Below are 20,940 nucleotides of genomic sequence, written 5' to 3'. Positions count from 1 at the left end.
CATCATTTGGCATTTTTGTCATTGTCCCTTAGGGTCGAAGCAGTTACTTAACTTTCTGTTGTTTACAGTTGGTAGTTATGTCAAAACTGGCACCTGTAGAAGTTTCAACTCTCTTTGACTGCCTCTTTGCGAAGACATTACTCCCCAGACTTTGCAGTATGGAAAATTCCTTAGCTAAACTCATTTATTAAACATTTTTAAATTACCTTTTAAAAAACTGTCCCAGTTTAGTCAAGCAGCAAGGGTGTTTTTTTGTTTGTTTTTAAAACAAACCTTAACACAAGCATTCATTATAAGTACCGTCATAAAACAGGCACATACGCACCCTCCTTTGTTGTCATGCAGGAGATAATTCCTCTTTTAAAAGAGACAGACATACTACAACAACAGCAAAAACGATGGTTTTGCTTCAAAATTATTTTGCCCATCTGAAGATTTTTGCAGATTTAAAGCAGTAGATTGATCAGAGTAGTCAACTAAAATATGTATGATTAATCAAGCATGGGGTTTTTTTTGGGGGGGGGGGGATGGGATGGACCATCTTTCAAGTCCTTCCACTTTCCAAAATTTAAGTCTCAGAAACAATTAAACTTGCAACGTATACCATAATCCTGCAGAACTTGCTTTTTCAAAAGGAAATAAATAAATAGTGATTTCAGCTTTGATGAGTGTGCCATGAGCTTTGCTAAAGACTTCAAAGGATCCCATCTTTAAGATTCTCTACTGAAATAACAACCCATTGACATTAATGGTCTATCACTGGAGCACCTTGGGGATCAAAGCTATTCAGCCTATATTTCAATATAATCTTGATTGTTTGTTTTAACCTCAAGCTTTGATATTATTGATGTATGGTTCAAAAGCTTCATTGGTGTTAGCTGAGCTGGTTCAGATGGCCATATCCTGTCCTTAAACACATGCTTCTTCTCTTCCCCTCCACAAAAAATGTATAGGAACTGATTTGCACTTCCATTATTCCACCATGATATTCCGCTGAAGAAGACCCTGCACTTAACATATGTTTACCGGTGATATCATTGACATCAGTAACCGTTTGCCATCGTGTGCTGTATTAGAGGCTGATAGTGGAAGAACAGTGCGACAAAAAGTAGTAGCCTGATCCTATATTTGATACATGTGTACTTGGGGAGACGCAGATAGGAGTTATTAAATGTGGGAGTTGAAATGGAAGCCTCCTAACTTGCCATTTTTCCAGATGGGACCCTGAGGATAGTAAGCTCCTAAACAGAGCCTATCTCATTGTGTTAGTTACCCTAGATTGCTAAGGTTTTTGTTTTGTTTTGTTGTGGTTTTTTAATACATGTCAATGCAAGATAACCTATAGCGGTCCAGGCATTTGGGGACTTCCAAGCTAAGCCCTAAATTAAGAACTTGCTCAGAAGCCAGCCTGGTTATTCTATTTTAATTATAATTGTCATCCTTGACGACAATTCAGGGAAGGCATTCAATGAACATTTGAACAGCACTGATCTCTAATTATTGATATGTTGTTGCATTAATAGGGACATAGTAATAGGGCTTGTGTTATCCACAGACTAATGTGCTTTGTGAGTATCTCTCTTTTCTCAAATTCTAGTTGACGACGGTAAGAAATTGCACTGACCACTTATGTGCTCCTTATTGTATAGCTACCATTATTACCAAGTCACAAAGTTGGTCATCAATCCAGCTAAGATGAATTGCTGGGTGTAATGGCCTGCAGTCTTCGAACCTCTTTAACAGGAGCAATCCATTGACCGCAGTAGAAATCCACCCAAGAAAACATTGTTCAGGTTAACGCTTATGGCTCTGTTAAAAGAGAGGAGAGAAAGAGATCCAAGAAAGAAAACAAATTATTCAGACATTAGTAATTGGAATTCAGAAAGGTATTGACAACGAAAGGGTCATATCATAGTCATTGATTTTCATGTGGAATTCGCCATTGATATTTCATAACCTCATTGAATATTTCAGAGCCATAGATTCCATCAGGGAGTCCAACTTCAAAATCAACAGCTCAATATCATCCAAAGCAAATTACTTTTTTTGACGTATCAATACTCTTGGTTTCAGGGCAGAAGTCTCTCCTTAAAGCAAAGTGTATGATTCACGACCATGTATTTCCTATATGCGGCTTTAATCCTGCTTTTGAAAACTGGTGTGATCCTACAGTTGTTGGCCAAAACTGTAAATAGCTTTTATTTTTCTGCTGGCATCAGTTGAAAGGACTTCCACTGTGTTTGTTCAAAGCAACCCCATTGCCGAGCCCAAGAGAGGCTGTTCAACAATCGTATAAATGCTTGAGTACCATCAGTCCTAGAATATTATGTAACAGTCATGCAACATAGATTTTTAAATGAGTTGTGAATTCTAGGGTGACACAACTCCTTGAGTAGCATGGCTTCTAGAGTAGCGTGGGTCCTTGACTAAGAGATTCAAGATATAGATAGACGCAGCAGAAATGTAAATATAGGGCAGGACTTAAATAAGATGTCTATCGAAACAAACAAACTTTAATCCAATTATTCAAGGACCTCTTTTCACCACTGTACCAAGTGATCTGTTCTGGGCATGAGTGTTCTGGTATGTGCACACAGCTTTCCCGCCTGGAAGGTTACGCAGTTCATTTTAGTGGAAGGAACCAGCTAAGCCATGTAGCTTGGCTCCCCTCATTGAAATTAATGGCGGGGCACATTCCATGTGCACAAGAGGTCCATGTGTGCATCTTGGCAGACAGTAGACATTTAGACTGGGGTGCTTGACATCTTTGCTGTTCTTCACAGCATCGTGCATGAAGACCTACCTTGCGTTCACTGATATTAAATGAGAAACTTGCACTGCCTGTGGTGGAAGGAAGCTCACATCCAAATGTATGTGTTCAAGGTGCATGCGTATTCCATTGTCCACGTCTGTAACATGCCTTCATTCTCACCTGCAGAAGACCCGCAATGGCATCAAAGAGATATGCATGTGCAAACACTCCGAATGGCAGTCCCCAGTGCATGGGGACTGTACCCCATGCTGGTACACACTGCTGTATACAACATGTGTTGTTAAGCTCTTGATTTGATTAGGCATCGGTAGATAGGCCTTGGTCAAAATAATCAAAACTACCTGTGAGCATCTGATGACTGGGCTGGCGATTGAAACACACAGTATTTCCAGACTGGAAATCCAGCTCAAATCTATGTACTCTGGCTTACATGATCGTCCATTGTCAGTTGGTCTATATAAAATATAGGCATTCAGAAGGGAGATTGAGATCTACTAGTAGATCTCTGAGTGACTGGCAGTAGATCAACAAAGATTTCTGATTCCCTAATTTCATGGACTTATGGCCAGGTGTGTACTTCTTAGCATCCATCCTTTTAAAATGGGCCTGCACAACTTTTGATAGAGGGAGCCAAAGGCAGACAGTTGTCCAAGCATGGTCAAAGCATAGGAGGTCCAAGGAAGATGGAGGGGGAAAACTTACCTGGAGCTGCACAGCCAGGGGGAGGGGGCTCCTGACAGACCATAATATGGTGAGTATGTTGATTGCAGGCCCAATCAGATACCAACAGGTTGTATGCTCCCATTTCTTTCCTTTAAGCATCCAAAATCTCCAAAAAGCCAAGAATAGGAAATGTGAATGGAGGTTGCAAGCAGAGGACAGGATCCTGTAAATAAGTGTGAACTACTCTAAGGAGCTTGCTGTTCCTTGCTGAGTGGCATCATCTTTACACAGAAATCGCATTTTTCAGAAGTTCTGCCATGGTCATCAAAACCAACCATTTGTTCTTAAATAGCCATATTAGAAAGTCTTTATTTTTCAGGTAGCAAATGTACACTAGAGTCAGGATTTAATCTCAGGTGAAATGGTGTGGAAAGCTGCACAATGTTTCAAAACGTTTGGCATGCTAGTGAAGTCAGTGGAGATTTCACTGGTGGGGGAACCAGTCAACAAGCAAGCGCCATTAAATGAATGAAGCGTTGCCCTGCTACACAACTTAATTCATTTTTGATGGAGGAGTTGTTGCCAATAGCTTGTCTAGAACTCGGTTCAGCTCCAGGATAATAAGTATTAAAGATGTATGAAACAGGGCCACACCTCTGAGATTGGAATGTGATCTGTACAATGTAATGTACATGTAAATATTTTGTCTGACTTGTTCATTGCCAGCTAGTTCATCCAGCCAAAATTAAGATGTTTCAACCTTACCAGTTTCAGTGGGAGCATCAGAAACCTCCTCTGAAATCAAAGAGGCTTAAAGGTTGGATCCAGTTTGGTTGGATTGTACACCTTGGTGTGTGTATTTTCTTTTCTTTATTGTTTCCTTGTAGATGAATTCTGCATAGTTATTGTGATTGAAAATTATTGGGGGTGGGGAGCGGGAGATTTGCAACGATTCCTTTTGAATATTTCAACAATGTTATTGTCGGGTGTGGATGTGCCTGCCACATTGACTCATGTGCCAAAACATGATATTGAATGCATTGTTTTTAAATAAAATGTTTTATTGTGCACTGGAAACCCCCAGGCCTTCTCTATCTCTTTGTCCTCGCCTGACTTTGTAGGATCTGTTAGTTGTTCTGGATGCTCTGCAGATGTTCACATCAACATTGTTGTTTTGTTTAGTCATTTAGTCTTGACCGACTCTTCGTGACCCCATGGACCAGAGCACGCCAGGCACTCCTGTCTTCCACTGCCTCCCGCAGTTTGGTCAAACTCATGCTGGTAGCTTCGAGAACACTGTCCAACCATCTCATCCTCTGTCGTCCCCTTCTCCTTGTGCCCTCCATCTTTCCCAACATCAACATAGCAAAGCAGAATACTCTAGCTCAACAGTGTATAAATGCAACAGCCTAATCATGAGAACTTGCATATTTATGTAAAAGTTGCCAAAAAATTGGATGTTCCCTTCTTTCTTATTTATTTATTTAAATAAGTAAGTAATCTCCATTTTTATTACTTTGTGACCATGGTTTCAAATTTCCATTAAGTACCACCATAACAGTTCAATGTATGATTCAGATATCAACCGAGAACCCATCAGGAAATAAAAAAAACCTATATAGAAGAGAAGAAGAGTTTTGGATTTGATATCCCACTTTATCACTACCCTAAGGAGTCTCAAAGCAGCTAACATTCTCCTTTCCCTTCCTCCCCCACAACAAACACTCTGTGAGGTGAGTGGGGCTGAGAGACTTCAGAGAAGTGTGACTAGCCCAAGGTCACCCAGCAGCTGCATGTGGAGGAGCGGGGAATCGAACCCAGTTCCCCAGATTATGAGTCCACCACTCTTAACCACTCCACCACACAATGCCTCATGAGTGAGTTTGGAGTTGCCTAGCTTAGATGCCTTTCCCCTATTTGACAGAGAGGTGGCCCTGATATATGAGTCTGCTTGCCCTGCTTTGTGCTCTTGTCTTTCAAATAATAATAATAATAATAATAATAATTTATTTATTTATTTATTTATTTATACCCCCACGATAAAACATCAAACATTAAAAACTTACCCACTCTTCGCCACAAGTTCCAAGGACAGGTTACAATAAAAAACTCTAAAATTATAAAACAAATAAAGCAGGCTTTTTTTAGGGGGAGAAAGGTGCCGATACTCACCATGAGGATGTTGCAATAAGTGCCATATTTTTAACATTTGAGTACCCCCAGAAAAAAGCACTGGTTGCAACCATAAAACAAGTGTGGGGGGAGGGGATTACAAGTATAGAAACAATTCTGTCCAGTGCTATTTTTCTCGAAAAAGAGGTGCCGGAATCACCACGAACTTCTTCCTTGTTGTATTAGAACAACTATGGCACCCACCTGAGAGGACTGGGGCTTGGGGGGGAAGCCCTGATTATGTCACACCCTTACAGCAGCCATTTTGTGCTATAACACAGACTCCCCCGCCACAGCAGCCATCTTCTAGCAGGCAACCACGGTTGTGTGCAGGCCAAAAAAAATATCAGTGGCTCTGGTTAGGTCTTGCTGGCTACTTTTGAGAGAAGTGGTGCTGTTATTAAGACTTGGCACCATTGGTCTGGGTGCTGTCCCATGCCATACTATCTCATATCACAAAAGCACAATCAGTTATAGTATATCCTAAAAGTATCTGCACCACATAGGAAGCATTTTTATTTAAATATTTCTACTCCAGCATTCCAAAATTGTGTAAGCAGATTATATATATATATATAAACTGTAAGACAGAGCTATTCCACCTGGCCTTTAATTTGAATTCAGCCTGATCCTTTATTCCCCTTCTCCTCCCCTTTTATGAAGAGACCCCTCCTCCCCTTTTATGAAAAGACCCCGCTCTGAGACCCCACAGCTAATTCTCCCCTGGCCTCCTCGCTGGCCCAAATAGGACTAATTCAGCCAGCTAGCCCTGGTGACTATCTGATGCTTATTAGATGGATTTCCCCCAAATTGATTTCTGAACTTTGAATTTTATTGTTATTCATGTTTTTATACTGTATTTTATGCTGCTTCTACTATTAAGTGTTTTAAATTTGTTGTTTGCAGCCCTGAGCCCGGTTTTCTTAACCCTGGAAGGGCGGGGTATAAATTTATTATTATTATTATTATTATTATTATTATTATTATTATTATTATTATTATTATCCCTCAAATATTCCACAATCCAATTTCCAAGAGGCCAGTCCAAAATCAATGAATCTGTAAGCAAGCGGCTTCACACATTTTCACCCCATCTTCTGCAGGTGCTTCCTCATAGGCTGGGTAGATAACTCATGTTGCCTGGAACAGATCCACTTCCATAAAGAAAAGAGGTACGGTAAGTGTCAAAGACCGGTGGTGAAGGAGATTGTCCCTCACAGGAGGACAAAAAGGAGACTATGAGGAAGGTGTGGATGGAAGGCCAACCCAAGACCTTCCAGCTCTGAAGCATTCTTCCCTAACCCAGTATTGCTACCCAAAGACAGAAGCGTTCCTACGTGGAAAAAGGCCTGCCTGCATATTGACTCGACTCTACTAAAGAAAAGCTCTGTGAATATGCTGATTACACAGTTTTACCTGCACTTTGCCTGGTTTTATCGTGATTCCCTTTCCCACAAGAATTGCAGGCTAGCAAATCCCTACACCCCAAACTACCCACAATTCTTTAGGGGAAACCACATCTGGAGACAGACAGTCAAGTCATGTATCCACATCAATGTCCAGAGGAGAAATGACCACTGGGAGGAGCGCAGAGAGAAGAAACGTTGTGGTGCATCTCTAACAGTAAAACTGGATGCCTTCATCTGCCCCATTTGCAATAATTAAAACATATCTTCCCCACATAAGTTCCCATGGCCACACAAGGCACTGTAATTCTCCTACGCTACAACTTTACCCCTGATGGCACACTCTTCCATTATCTCTCGAGACAGACAGATGCCAACAAGGACGACTAGAACCACAGCGGGAAGACCTACATGCACCTCCCATCTTGGAGGTGCCTAAGCCATTTGAACTATTTGAAAAGCAATTGTAATAAACAGATTACGCTAGTAGGACAGCAAGAGGTTTTGTAAGAAGGACTATGCAAAATATTGCAGAGAAGATTATGAAGAGAATTGTTAGTTAAGGATAATTAAAAGTAATAAGGAAATTATGAAATGTAGATTAAGTGATAATGACTGAAGAAATCTTCAGAAGTGGTTGATGGAAGTCCAAAACACTGTATAAGATAAGAAACTATGTTATATGATTGTTGGGAATGATATGTAAAAAATAATGAAAATATATATTTTAAAAATGAAATAAAAACTATTGGTTGTTATTCTGTTTTATTTATGCACCTGCGGATCAGAAAAATTTCAGGGAGCTTTTTCTAGTGGAGGAAGACAAACTAAACAAGATTGCAATGTATTGTTTTGTCTTTTTCTTCTTTGATTGTCTTCTCTTCTTTTTCTTTTTGTAACCTTTAAAATCTTAATAAAAATTTATTTATTTTTAAAGAAAAAAGATTGCAATTACTTATTTTTCTCTTTACCCCACCCCGTTCCTAAATTCCTTTGCACAGCCCTATTTATTTCTTCATAAATATAAGACGGAGGACACCTGGCATACCAGTGGTACATGGGAAAAGCTTAACATGAGTCAACAGTGTGCAACAGAATAAAAAAAAAAGCTAGCGCTATTCTGGGCTGCACCAGCAGAAGTATAGTGTCCAGGTCAAGGAAAGGAATGGTTCCTCAACATCCTGGGGGGAAAATGACAAGTGGGGTGCCACAGGCTTCTGTCCTGGGCCAGTTGTTGTTCAAAGTCTTTATAAATGACTTGGATGAAAGAATTGAGGGGATGCTCATCAAATTTGCAGATGACACCAAACTGAGAGGGGTAGCTAATGCTGCAGAAGACAGAATCAGAATTCAAAATGACCTTAACAGATTGGAGAACTGGGCACAAGCTAACAAAATGAATTTCAATTTCAATAGGGACAAATGGAAGGTTCTGCACTTAGGCAGGAAGAGCCAGATGCACAAATATAGGATGGGGGACACCTGGCTTACAAGCAGTACATGTGAAAAGGATCTAGGAGTCTTGGTGGACCATAAGCTTAACGTGAGTCAAAAGTGTGGTGCAGCAAAAGAAAGCTAATGCTATTCTAGGCTGCATCAACAGAAGTACAGTGTTCCAATCAAGGGAAGTAAGGGAAGCCATTCTATTCTGCCTTGGTCAGACCACACCTGGAATACTGTGTCCAATTCTGGGTATCACAATTTAAGAAGGATGTTGACAAGCTGGAACATGTGCAGAGGAGGGCAACCAAGATGATCAAGAGTCTAGAAACTAATCCTTATGAGGAGCGCTTGAAGGAGCTGGATATGCTTAGCCTGGAAAAGAGGAGACTGAGAGGAGATATGACAGCCATCTTCAAATATCTTAAGGGCTGTTACATGGAAGATGGAGCAAGCTTGTTTTCTCCGGCTCTGGAGGGTAGGACTCGAGGCAATGGCTCCAAGTTACAAAAAAGAAGATTCCGACTAAAGATCAGGAAGAACTTTCTGACAGTAAGAACTGCTTGACGGAGAGGAACTACCTCAGAAGATGGTGGACTCTCCTTTCTTTGAGTTTTTTTAAGCAGAGGTTGGATGACCATCTGTCATGGATGTGTTAGTGAAGATTCCTGCGCTGCAAGTTGGACTAGATGACCCAAAAACACAAAGCCCAAGGTTTTGCCAGCCCTTCAACCAGTTCTGATTACTGCAGTCTTCTCTTACACAGAGAATCTTTTCCAGGTGCTTTTTCAGAGCATGTCCCAACCACATTTTAGCCTTTTCAAAGTGGTCCCATATTGTAACAATATATGGCAGGCTTCCTCAGCCCTCCAGATGTTTTGAGACTACAATTCCCATCATCCCTGACCACTGGTCCTGCTAGCAAGGGATCATGGGAGTTGTAGGCCAAAAACATCTGGAGGGCCAACGTTGAGGAAGCCTGATATATGGTCTATAGAGGGGGGAATCTTTTCTGCTGGTGATTTAGGGCATCGTCTTGGACCAGTCACGAAACATAGATCCTATTCTGTAAAAATTTCAAGCAGTAACCTACTTTGCAGGACCGTTGTGAAGATGAAACACAAAAAAACCTTTGTACATATTAAAACTGCTAGCTTTTTCTTGCGTCTCTGATGGTTTCAGTCACAGTTTTATATTTCTGTATATCTTGAAAGTCAACACTACTTGTTCTCTCTTAATTCTTATGACTGTACTCTCCACTTACCTGTTTGTAGCTCATCACAAATATCCATATAACCAGCTATATTATCTCCCCTTGTGAATGTGATATCCCATGCCAGCCTTGGTTTTCTTTGGTTTGGTTTTTATGGGTTAGTCTCATGGTGTTCTATTTTGTCATTGGGGTTATATGGTTAAGTTCAATAAAAATAAAAATAAAGAATATCCCCAATGAAAAAGTGCAAGAATTGCTGAGTTTGGCCATAAATGTGTGAATTTTAAAGGAGTTGTATTTGGCTACAAAAGAAGAGGTCGTTCATGAGGACTGTGATATGAAGAAAAACATTAAAGCTATATGGAAGAAATGAATGGAGATGCAGCATTGTAAAATAGAACAGATTGTGATCAAGGAGAGATCAACCCATGTAGATCATTCAGTCCCCCCCCCCTTTTTGTATAGTTGTTTGGTATAATACAGTGCACAACTTCCAAAACTGAATACTTAATTCGTTCTGGAGGTCCGTACTTAACCTGAAACTGTTCTTAACCTGAAGCACCACTTTAGCTAATGGGGCCTCCTGCTGCCGCCGCGCCGCCGCCGCACGATTTCTGTTCTCATCCTGAATCAAAGTTCTTAACCCGAGGTAATATTTCTGGGTTGGCGGAGTCTGTAACCTGAAGCGTATGTAACCCAAGGTACCACTGTACAAGAATACGCTGTTCTTTTCCATGTATAAGAATAGGTTTTATTCTTTAAAAATTATGCTAAAAAGTGGGGGTTGTAGTATACATGGATAGTGCACAGGGTGGACATTTGATTGGTTGCTGCCATGGCTGTCAGCGGCTATTGTGTGTGTTATTGGTTGCTGCATCAAGGGCTGGTGTTGATTGGCTGATGTTGCGGCAATTGGGTGAGGGGACATATGAGAGGCGGATTTTGCGCTGTGTGCCACTGAGTGATTTTCGGCAATCCCCCCTTTAAAAAGCTCAATAGGGGGCATATTATACACGGGGGCATCTTATACACAGAAAAGTATGGTATATTTACTCTAGGGTTGGTGCGATTATAATGAACAGCATGCATCAACACAGACAAATGGGCACTTTTGCACAGAGACATAGGGAACCCACACAATCCACAACATATTTCAGTTACTGCCCCGTCAATATGGAGAATTACAGTACCAACTGATAGCAGACAATGTGAAGACTGAAGAAGTTTCGTGCATCACATGACCAGTATGCATACTCCCTAAGTCGGGGATCCAAACAGTGACCAGACCATATACACATGCGCCAATTTTTGCTGTTAACTTGTGCACATTCTTCAACATTACATGGAAACTCTGCATTTTATCATTAGTTACTGTGTTTATTTGTGTCCCAGTATGTTTCCGAGCACAATTCAAAGTGTGGGTGCTGACCTTTAAAGCCCTAAATGGCCTCAGCCCAGTATATCTGAAGGAGCGTCTCCACCCCCATCGTTCTGCCCGGACACTGAGGACCAGTGCCGAGGGCCTTCTGGAGGTTCCCTCACTGCAAGAAGCCAAGTTACAGGGAACCAGGCAGAGGGCCTTCTCGGTAGTGGCACCCGCCCTGTGGAACGCCCTCCCACCAGATGTCAAAGAGAACAACAACTACCAGACTTTTAGAAGACATCTGAAGGCAGCCCTGTTTAGGGAATCTTTTAATGTTTGATGTATTACATTATTTTAATGTTTTTGGAAGCCGCCCAGAGTGGCTGGGGAAGCCCAGCCAGATGGGCGGGGTATAAATAATAAAATAATAATAATAATAATAATAATAATAATAATAATAAATGAACCACTGTGCAACAGAGTCCTCTGAGCAAATCACAAATAATATATCGGTTTAGCAAAATTATAGAATGCAATCAAACAAGCACTGAAAGCCAATGAGTAAGGCAGCTTCGTGACAAGGAAGTGTGCAAAATTCTCTGTTTGTGCTGTCAGTTGGTGTGCGTTCTCTGTTCCTTCAATAGAACACACACCACTATTAGTGTCCTTTTACCATTGATTGCAATGCGTGCATGAATGTGCATGCGTCCGGGAGAATCCCTGCCTTAGCTCGCCCTGAATTAAATCACACCATTTCCTTTCTTTCGACCCACTGGTCTTCGAAACGAAAAGGCCTACGCTAATAGAAAGGACCTCGCTTGGCCAGGCCTGAAGGTGCTGACCTTTGCTTGCCTGTGCCCTGGGAGGCAAAGGGTGGGGTGAAATCAGGCTGTCTATGGATAAAGGCAGCTCATTAGATCATCACCTCTGAGATGCTGCATTGAAAGTGCAGTAGGCTGTATCGAGGACTTCCTAATGCCAGCCTCCTTAAGGCAGAAGCCATTTGTATCCGGTGACAGTGGGGCAATCTCATATAAAAGGTCAGCCTCAAGTAGAGTTACCAAGTGACCAGGAAGTCAGGGGAGGGGGGCGGCATCCTGAGCCCTTAACTGCAGAAATAAGCAGGTGAATACTTTTTTTCCCAGCAGGAAGAAATAGACACGACCCCTTGTTAATACTTGCCTGTTGAAGTCGCAAGTACCATGGGCCGCAGCAAAATTGGCAATTCTCAAACTGTCATCTGTGCAGCACAAGTCCAGTTCTGCTGGGAAGATTTTTGAACAGTGAAGAATATCTGTATTTGGTCTTACGATTTTCTGATAGTGGCAGTTTTAACGAGGGGCAGATGATCAAACAGACTAGCAAAACTCTGGCCTAGGAACCATGGTTTTCATAATATGTCACTGGTTTTGATGAAATGCACCAAATAAGTATGGGATTTCTCTTTTGGAATCATAGGAACAAAATCCAAAAACTAATGTACAGGATACTTTTGAAGAAGGAAGCCAGGTGGATTCTGAGGTTGACATCGTGGCTCTTTTAGGCTTTAATAAGACTCTGGGGTGATTACCATAACTTTGAGATACAGCTATTTTGAATTTGGAGTAGTTGGGGTGGTATATTTGGCCCTAGTTGCTTGATTTAGCATAACATAAAGATACAACACATTTAAATGTCGAATCATTATTTCACCAAGCAAGTAATCAGTCTTAACATTCATTTTCAATCTAGTATAATAAGTATTAGAATACTTTTTCTTGATCACTGTGTATTTCGCTTTCTGAAAAAGATCAATGTAGGGTGTTAGTTGCTCATGTGCTCCTTTTAAAGTCAATTATGGTTTTATATACTTTACATCGTATCTATAGACTTATATCATAGGACACTATTCAGCTCTGAAGTTTAATATAGATTCTTAAAACAGATTTTGGATTTCCCTGTCAAAGAACCAGCGGGGTCTGAAACACGCTAAATTAGCATGTTTTGTCTACCTGCTGGTTTTTGTTCCTGCTTCCAACTGGTTTTGGTGATGATGATGATTATTGTGATGATGGTGGTGGTGATGATGGAAAAACAAGTTTATTAAATGCTAAACCAAGACCCACAGCAATTCTCAAGGAATACACACACAAACCACTTGAGGACCCCTGCTTTGGTTTGAAGGAACAGGGGCTGGGCATGGAGCAGGAGATAGCATGTATAGGCACAACCTTTTTCAAATATCTCACATTGGCACACCACAGAAAATGCCCATGTGCAGACACATAGGTTTTGGGTGATTTCTTCCACTGTAAGAAAACAGTCAGCTATGAAATGGTTATAGCTTTCTCCTCAACCAGCTCCTGGAAATCTTGCGGAATCGATCAGGAAATAACCCTTGCAGGACACTCTGTTCCAGGACTTCAACTGGGTGAATGTAGAGAATGGGAGGGAAGTAATCTGACCAGACTGCTGCGATCAGTTCAATAAACCAATAGAGAAAAATCTGGATTCACACAAGCCAGCACTAGATAGATGGCAACAGCATTCCACATTTACACAGCAAGCTTCGAGTGTTGTGATAATTTCACATATATTATCTTGGCTAAACTTATGACAGTCCCATAAATTGGGCCAGTATTGTTGCCTACATACGGGTAACTCGCAGCTTACCCACATTTAACTTGCATGCATTCAGCTTTACATCCTTGGCAATCAAAAATTTAAAAGGGGTCAGAAGAGGGGTGGGCATCAGGGGAAAAAGACTTCGGCAAACCCACCCACCATAGACCCCAATGCTTTTTGACACTGTGTGTTAATGGCTTTACACGCTAACCCTGGAAAATAACCCCAGCATAAGTTGAGCATTGCCTGTATTGCAAGTGAGGACTGAGGGACAGTGACTTATCCAGAGCCCTCCTCTTTAAATTCCTGGCATGGGCAATAAATAAAAATAAAAAATTGTAAAGTTGGCATGGGCAAAATTCAACCTAAGATCTTCCTGGCCATTGTGCTCTAGATAAACTGATTGTTTGGAAGTAACATAGGTTTTAATTGAGGGCCATGCTGTATCTCAACAACAACAGCTGCGTCTAGTCCACAACTGGATCTTAGTTAGGTTGGGATATTTCATTCCAGTGGACAACTCCACTTCTCTTTGGAACGTATTACGGACAGTGTGGTTCCATGGAGAGCAAGCTGCCTCAAAGCCATTGCTATCTGCAGCTTATCACAAAGAAAGCCTTGGGAAGACCAAATATAAACCTGCAGTCCAGAAAGTTTTAGGTTATCTCTCTGTAACTCAACATATTTATATGTACCTATCCAACTGAAGTGTTTGGTGATATTATCTACCAGGGCAGAAAAAAGACAAAGATAAAAGTTCAAACTATGTAGAAACATTTAGGCAGTCATTCTGCTCCATTGAAACCAAGGGGGAGTTTTGCTGATGACTCCAGCAGCAAAAGGATTTCAGCACTGCAACACATCACCTGTTTATACTCTGAAGCAGGCAAGGCTCAGTGCAACGGGACTCTGAACCCTACCTGAGTGCAGAAAGGAGGCCTAATGCTGTTTGCTCAGAAGTAAATTCTACTGAGTTCAGCTTGGCTTACTCCAGGAAAAGTATGCAGAGGAGAAATCTGCATCTTCAGTTATGGGAACAGGGAGGGATATGAAAGTGTTTTCAGATGTTTGCCAGAGTGTGTTTATTGCACTGACCTAAACTGCCTGCTAGATTCTTCCTCCTTCAGTTGAAAAGCTAAAACAGCCAAGAACCTTAAATAAACAGATTTATTGTGGCATTCGCTTTCCTGGACTGCGGTTTCTCCTCCTTTCTGAGTTTCTCCCGAAGCCGCTTGTCAGAGAATCCCAAATCAGCCAAGGATGAAGAATCTTCCGCAGGGAGGGTCTCCTTTTCCGTGGCTGCTTCAGGGGGCGGGGGCTCCGCGGGAAGAGAAGAGAGAAAGAGGTGGGACTTGGGGTCCCAAATTTGTCCTCTGGTCTCCTTCGCCCACTGCTTGCAGCCGAGATGAAAACCTTTCCTTGGGAAATGCCAATTGTGTACTGTTGGCGGGGGGGGGGGTCCTTATTTGGCACGGGAGCCCTCCTTCTGCCTGGCCGATTCCGGGTATTCCTGAAGAGTTTTAAACTATACATTTGCCTACAAAAATAGCATCTTCCGAACGGATGGGAGGGCGCCCACAAAAATCACAATTCTGGATGGGTTGTTTCTTTTTTGACACCCCTCCTCTATTTTTCCTTTCAGCTTCCCATCTCCAGGACACGTCTTTTCTAACATTTCTGACACTCTTAGTAGACAGCTAGATCTCTCTTAAAACCAGAAATTTCCAGGAAAAGTTGGGACAGCCATATATATATTTATATGGCTAGTCTTTTGTGCAATTAATAAATGTCAGAGAAATGAGAGATAGATATACACATTTTAATCTATGTGTAAACATAAAGCATGCATGAATTATATTTCTTATTATTCATATTGCACCCTCCTCAACGCAGGCTGGCAGATTTAAATATATACCTCATGAAGTCCACTACAAACCGATCTTTTACAAACCTCTTTCAGTATAGGTATAGCCTGGATTTCTCCTACTCTGAGCTGTAGGATCTTACACAGTTATATATATACTGCATATATATATATATATATATATATATATATATATATATATATATATATATAAAGTCAGCGAATGGAAAACGAAGAATTAGACTCAACTAAGTCACCGCATCAAAAATAAAAAAATAAAAAGTTTTCCATATCGCCGACCAGACCGAGGTCCAAATCCAGCCGGAATTGCCGAGTAGGTTTTCCTTGTGCGTTGGATTTAGATGGATCTCTGAGCCGATTTGAACTGAATTCCGCTCGAGTGCTTTCCGGATCGAGCTGCAGGAAAGCTCACGAGCCGGTTTACAAGGCTTTGATTTGCTCGATTAATTGGAAGTTTACTGCTTTCAGCAAAAGTTACTACCGAGGAGTTGAGGGAAGTGCTTTCGGGATCTTGGGCAGGTGTTTGCGTGGAGCGCGAAGCCGTGAAGAAATTGGTTGGATGCCAGGAAAACTCTTCAAGCAAACACCCGGGAGTTAAAAAAAATATATATACAAATTTCCTTTGTTCCCATACCGGCTTAGAAAGATATTTCCAAAAATATAGTTTTTCGGGCACCTTCTACCGTAAAGAGCTGAAACCTAGTAAATTTTTCATGCTATTCTTAAAGTTTCCAAAGACCTCAGATCGAAGCAGGCTTTCCTATAGCTCAGAACAGTCACTGCCTGTAGATTTATCGTTTCCAACAAGTGGGAAACTTTCCCCTAAAGTAAAAAAGAAAGAAAGGAAATTATTTATAGCTCAAACTTCTCGGGTTTAAAATTCGTATGTCCTCCTCCTCCTCTCTCCCTCTCCTTCCCTTAAACTTCAGAAAGAGAGACGTCGGCTGGATTTCTCTTTTGGATTTCTCACAAGTAAACGTGAAATGTCCTCGACGAGCGAGAGAGTCCACCCCAAAGTGGCGATAAATTAAAAAATTGCGGCCCGAGTTTCTCCTCCGAAGCCAGCTTCCGCTTTCGGAGAGTTAAATTTGTCCCTTTGACAATCAACAGCAACTTTTGCCTTCCTTTTGAAAGCGCAACAAAAAGATTTCACGCCCAACTTGAGCGGAACAAAGAGACCTCGCGCCGCTTTGCTTCGGGACCCCCCCGCCGCCCCGCCCGCCTCCTCCTCCCGTGTTAAACGGAGGGTGAGTCGCTTGTTAGGGGGGATGAGAGGAGAAGACTCAATTTTATACATACTTTCTTATTTGTGGGAAGAGTGTCCCTGAGTTGTAATCAGGAGAGGACTGCGGGCTTGAAAGAGAAAGGAAAATTCGGGATCTCTCCATAAAGGACGTTAAAAGCTTTCAGTCTCATTGGATTTTTTATTTAATTTTTTTTTACTAAAATGTTCAGAAAGAAAGAAAGAAAGAAAGAAAGAAAGGAAGGAAGGTTATAAAATAAACCACGTAGATAAATAAAGTATAATTAAGCAATCCATATGCAGAAAGTATATAGAAATAAAATGTAGACAGAGGTATGTATAAGAATATATAAAAGGACGTACACATATAAAGTCTAGTTGTACAGTCTCACAAATAAAGCATGCATAAGATAAAATTGGGTATGTTTAAGAAAGGTACTGCGTAAGATGTAAGAATGGGAAGGTTCTGTAGCTGGGTTAAAGTGGCCTTTGAATTTAAATAACTAAAACGTATTGTATTGTATTGTATTGTATTGTATTGTATTGTATTGTATTGTATTGTAACCACCAACTTGCGTGTGCTTCTGGGGAGTCTGGTGTATGAATGCATACATGCAGGTCAGCACAGGGGTACACACACCTCGCGTACACAAGCCTCACACGGTGGGGTCAGCATCCCAGTTAAACCAAATTCTTTGGCGTTCAGCCGGATGGAGTCCTCTTGGAAATACAAACAGCACCGGAATCGTATCAAGAGGACGATGGAAACGGCAGCCTGCTGAACTCCTGGGGTGTCTTCAGTTTAATGGGAGGGACAGGGGCAAAATGTCGCCTCTCTTTCACCATACACCCCCTCCCATTTCCCCCTTTGAGGCTTTCAATTGGGAAGTTTTCCTCTGTTCATAAAGGGAGTCCGCTGCCCCCCCCCCAGTGCTCCTGCGCCCAAAAGCGGCAGTCGTATTAGCCACCAGTACTGTAAATCGCATTTTTCCCTTTCCAAAGGTCTACGGGGTTGACGCCAGACTTAAGGTCATACTTCGAGTTAGACTCGTGGGTTTTAATGGGACTTAAGTAAGCCATGCCTAACTTACTTTATGTGCGATTAAGTCTGGATCCAACCCTAGAGCTTTCCTCTGCTTTCAAAGAAACCTGTGGCCTTTTCTTTTCTTTTCTCCTTCCACGCTCAAAACCCAAAATAGTATAATTGAGCTATCTTGATGCAAGGATTTGGAAGGCTGCGCGCTCTCCCCTCTTTCTTTTCCCCTTCTTTATTTCTTTTCTGTCGAATTTGAAACTCTCCCTGATGTCCTCCTCGGTGGGTTAGAATAGAAACAGGATTAACTTTCTCTGACCTTAAAAGAAGGTGACGTTTCCATCTAGCGATTCCCAGCAGCAAGAAACAGATTCCTGGAGGAGGGGGGGGGCGGGTTGGTGGGGTTGGTTGGAGGGGTTGAAAGGGGTGGAGAGGGTGAATTGAAAAGAGGGCAGCTTTAACAAAACAAAAGATGGCCACAGGGTTGCCAGAGATAAGATTGTCCCGCCAAACAAGGAGAGAGAGAGAGACAGAGAGAGAGAACTCCTTTCGAAGTTACTGATTAAAACTGGGAGGTGGGAAATAAGGGGGTGTTGGACGGAGAGAAAGGAGACCCTCACACACATACGAAAAAATAAGCCCTTTAAACCTCGAAGTGAAAAACGTGGTAAATTCAACAGTGGTTACTATGTTAGTCTGTGGCAATTATTAGATCATCATTATCATCATTATTATTATACATTGGTCAACTGTACGGACGTTTTCCTGGACTGGAGCGTCAGCTCCCTTACAGGAAAAGCTGGTGGTGACTGACACCACAGTAATGGGTTAGCCTTGCAGGTGTCACAGGACTCTTGGGTTGAGTTTCATCCCCCGAAATGTGCGATCTTTCCTGGCTAACTGACTTGACTTGCCAGCCTGTGAGTCAAGGAACTTCGAAGCTTTTGGGGGAGGTGGCTCTGTCATCCCTTTTCTCTTGCGCCCATCTCGGTTCTTTGCACGCCCTCTTCTTTCCCACATCCATTTATTCCTCCCCCCACCCCACCCAAGCTTTTTGGCGTGGAGAGAGAGAGGGGGGAAGATGGAGAGAGGAGGGCACCGTGCCCCAAATCCCGACAGGTGGCCAGTCTTAAGACTCACCAGTTTCAAGGCCACCATTGCCTTGATCATACCTTGAGGCCAGATTTGCAGACCACCTCATTTTGCACCAAGAAAAAAAGCTCCACCCAGAAAAGCGCTTCGGACTACCAATCCTGCCTCTCTCTCTCCAACCCCAACTGCATTCGCCTTCAATAGGAGCAGGATCCCTCCCTTGTCCAATCGCTTTCTTCCTTTCCTTTCTCCCTTTTTTCTCTGGCATTTACAGCCGCATAAATCTTGCAATTCGCACCCAACTCTTTCTTCCCCCATCTCGCCGCCTTTCTCCAACCAAGACAGCTATGAAACTCTCAAATTCCACTTCGGACACATTGCAAAACTTCTCCCTCTTGCCAGAAGAAGCGAGGATCTTCCTCACTTCCTTACCTAGATCATCTCCTAACGTTGACCCCTGGGGTGGTGGGCGGAAGTAATAGGATTTTAAAATTCATTCACTTTGAATTGGCACCCAAGATCTCAGCGCCTCTTTTGAGCCTTTCTAAAGGGGCGAGCTCATTTCACCAGCCAAAAAACCCTGCTCCCCTTCGCGTTCGCCGTCCGGACATTTCCCTGAGGTGCCTCTGCTTTAAATACAACCACAGAGAAAGCGAGTCCACCTCCTCTTCCAGATGTTAAACGCAGCGCCAGTATCTGGGCGGCATCTCCCTAGGCCTTCCTGCAAGACTCCTTCCTGCTCTTAATTCGCCAGTATTATTATTATTATTATTATTATTATTATTCATGTTCCACGAAGTCAAATCGGAGAAGCTCGCCAAATGCAAGAAAGCCTGTTCTGCGGCATTTCGGTCCTTTGTCGCCCCGCCAGCCCCCACCTCCCCAAAACAAAATGTGAAGAAAAGGAGAGAGAGAGAGAGAGAGAGAGAGAGAGAGAGAGAGAGAGAGAGAGAGAGCATGACTTACCCCTGAATGGAGGTTGGAGTTGGGGCAAAGGGGAACCTGAAGGAAGGATCATAGGACTGTTTGGGAGCGGAACAGGGCAGGCAGATGCGCTTCCTAAGCAAAACTGATGGCCAGCAACGCTATAGATTAGCATGGGGTCACCAGCACACACGGATTTGATCAATACCCCCGCACTCACGTGCCAGATGGTTTTGGAAGAGGAGAAAGAAAAGGAAGAGAAGGAGGGGAGGGGGACAGAAAAAAACCCTTCCAAACTAAAAAAAAGAGAGAGTGAGTTCAGGTCCACCCAACGCCTGCCTCCCTAGTATCCCACAGACCTGTGGAAGGGTTTTAAAAATAAATATAAAGACATTTCAACCAACAAAAAATATCAGTGACACGTTATTCTTTGCTTCTTCACCTCCTAGAAAAAAATACTGCCCCTGCCCCCGGATTAAATGTTGAGATTTCACTCTCTCCCCCTCTGCAGCAAATACAAACTCGCTTAAAATATCTATTGCATGCGTGTATCTACGTATTGGGCGGCGTGTTTAAACACGTGTACCCGAGGATTTAGTTTGTTTCAAAGGAGACCAAGGGGTTAAAGAAAAATCAGAGGGCACCGATGGACCTTCACAGAGAATCATCAAGCACACCGTGTACAGTTAGGTTGTTCCCAAGAGGAATGAAGGCTTTGCACACGAGGACACAGCCATTCGTGCTGCACACGTGCACACGTGTGTGAGAGAGAGAAAGCGGGGGGTGGGGTTCAGCCTGTGATCTTTCCACAAACCTTGCTCAGGACGCGAGCAAAAATACTACTAGATGCCTGAAAGCCTATCAGATAAAAACATATACAATGTATGTCAAGACATTCATCGAATAGCATTAAATTGTGTGTGTGTGTTTAAACATTTCATTGTTTTCATTGGGGAGGGTGGGATGATGAATTGGTGGTTAAATCTCCCTCACTGGAATGAATGGGACTTGAGTGCTCAAATTTGACTTCAATCTGCCCACGATTGCTCCTCGAATATTGCACGCTGGTGTCATGATGACATAGATTTTTTAAGAGAGAGAGAGAGAGAAAGGTTAAGTATATTTGGAG

The 20,940-nt window shown here is 42.3% G+C and overlaps 1 long non-coding RNA gene across 3 annotated transcripts; it reads right to left on the bottom strand.

The window, feature by feature from the left end:
- Positions 1-15,432: 15,432 nt before the first annotated feature.
- Positions 15,433-20,024, bottom strand: LOC309352883. Of its 3 annotated transcripts, none has more exons than XR_014161441.1 (3): positions 19,854-20,024; positions 16,819-16,961; positions 15,433-16,341 (listed from the first exon to the last, which is right to left on the bottom strand). It is a non-coding gene; the product is annotated as an uncharacterized lncRNA (long non-coding RNA). The 3 variants fall into 3 exon arrangements; XR_014161442.1 differs by lacking the exon at positions 19,854-20,024 and adding an exon at positions 17,403-18,093; XR_014161443.1 differs by lacking the exon at positions 19,854-20,024 and adding an exon at positions 17,414-18,093.
- Between the last annotated feature and the right edge of the window lie 916 nt (positions 20,025-20,940).

The sequence above is a fragment of the Podarcis erhardii genome (genome assembly GCF_964252035.2).
Source record: "Podarcis erhardii genome assembly, chromosome: 11".
Lineage (NCBI taxonomy): Eukaryota > Metazoa > Chordata > Lepidosauria > Squamata > Lacertidae > Podarcis > Podarcis erhardii.
The sequence above is the reverse complement of the archived record's forward strand: the minus strand, read 5'-3'. Positions and strand labels throughout refer to the sequence as shown.